Raw genomic sequence first — 1,518 nt, 5'->3', positions numbered from 1 at the left:
TGAGTTATGGATTTTTTTTATATTTTTTAGCACGTTACTAGACATAGGCGGCGAGTTATGAAAATAAATTATTTGTGAGTGATGTGGTAAGAAATAAAAAAAATTTCCTTTTTTAATGTTGTTCATGATGAGGAGAAGATTTCGAAAAAAAAATCAGAAAAAAAATCGTAAAAAAAAAAAAAAACTTTCACGCGGTGTGCCATTAGCAAAAAACAGCTTTTGCTGTTTTTATCATCTTCTCCATGTATTTAAAAACGGAAAACAGCAGAGAAACGTTCTTTCTCTCTCTCTCTCTCTCTCTCTCTCTCCATCTGTGTTACAAATCGATCGATTGACTGATTATGAGGATAAGGAAGAGATAACCTGTGAACGTGTTGTTCGGATGGGTTCGAAGGCAATCGATGAAGGTGAAGATCTTCATGGCTGTGATGTCTGCAATCTGTTCTTTAATCTCTCTAAAGTATTTCGTCCTTGATCACAACCACTTCTTCATAGGCTCTGAAGCAAGCCACGCTATAGGAATCATGGTCTTGATTTACAAGCTCACTACCCAGAAGACGTGTTCTGGTCTGTCACTAAAGACCCACGAGCTCATTGCTATATTCTTAGCTGTAAGATTGTTTTGTAGCTACATTATGGAGGCGGACATTCATACCGTGCTTGATTTTGCGACATTAATCCCAACAGTTTGGGTTATATACATGATGCGTTTCAAATTGAATTTTACTTATATCAAGGAACTAGACAACATGAAAATATACTATATGGTGGTTCCTGCGGCCATCCTTGCCTTTTTCATCCATCCTTATACGATTCGTAGTCGCATCAATAGAATGCTTTGGGCTTTTTGTACGTACTTAGAATCTGTTTAAGTGGTGCCTCAGCTTCGTTTGATGCAAAATGCAAAGATGGTTGAGCCGTTTACAACACATTATGTTTTTGCATTGGGTATTGCAAGGCTCTGGGCCTGTGCTCATTGGATAATTCAGGTTATTGAGACTCGTGGGAAATATATATTCTACCAGGGAATTGGTAACCTGTGGCTACCAATGATCCTTCTTTCGGAGATTATTCAAACTTTCATATTGGCAGACTTCTGTTACTATTATGTTAAGAGTGCTGTTATGAGTGGTAAACTGTTGATGAGGCTGCCTTCAAATGTCTAGACCTTCATAACTCATAGTAGCTTTTAACCTTACAATTTGAACAGATGTTGTCATAAAAGATTATTGGTCATAGTTTTCTTATTTAAAATATTAAATGGAAATGTCTTTTCTTAAAAAAAATCAATTTGGTAAAAAAAAGAAGAGCGTTCATTATCTCAACTACTATTGTGCTATCCTCAATTCAATATGTTTTGAAATTTCGAATCGTTGTGGGTCGCCCAAAACGATCTTTGATTGGACCATAAAAAAAAAAAAAGAGGGTTGGATTTCGAAAATCAACTATAGCGGTGAATTTTTAGGTGAGTCAACTCAGTTGAACTCGTCTTGCACCATGTAAGGAACTAATTGTTTT

General features: G+C 36.1%; 1 pseudogene; it reads left to right on the top strand.

Moving 5' to 3' along the window:
- The first annotated feature begins 341 nt into the window (after positions 1-341).
- Positions 342-1,254, top strand: LOC147381140 (uncharacterized; annotated as a pseudogene).
- Positions 1,255-1,518: the final 264 nt, after the last annotated feature.

This window comes from Akebia trifoliata, unplaced genomic scaffold (genome assembly GCF_017979445.1).
Source record: "Akebia trifoliata isolate Shusen 1 unplaced genomic scaffold, ASM1797944v1 Contig00728, whole genome shotgun sequence".
In the NCBI taxonomy this organism is placed as follows: Eukaryota; Viridiplantae; Streptophyta; class Magnoliopsida; order Ranunculales; family Lardizabalaceae; genus Akebia; species Akebia trifoliata.
The sequence above is the reverse complement of the archived record's forward strand: the minus strand, read 5'-3'. Positions and strand labels throughout refer to the sequence as shown.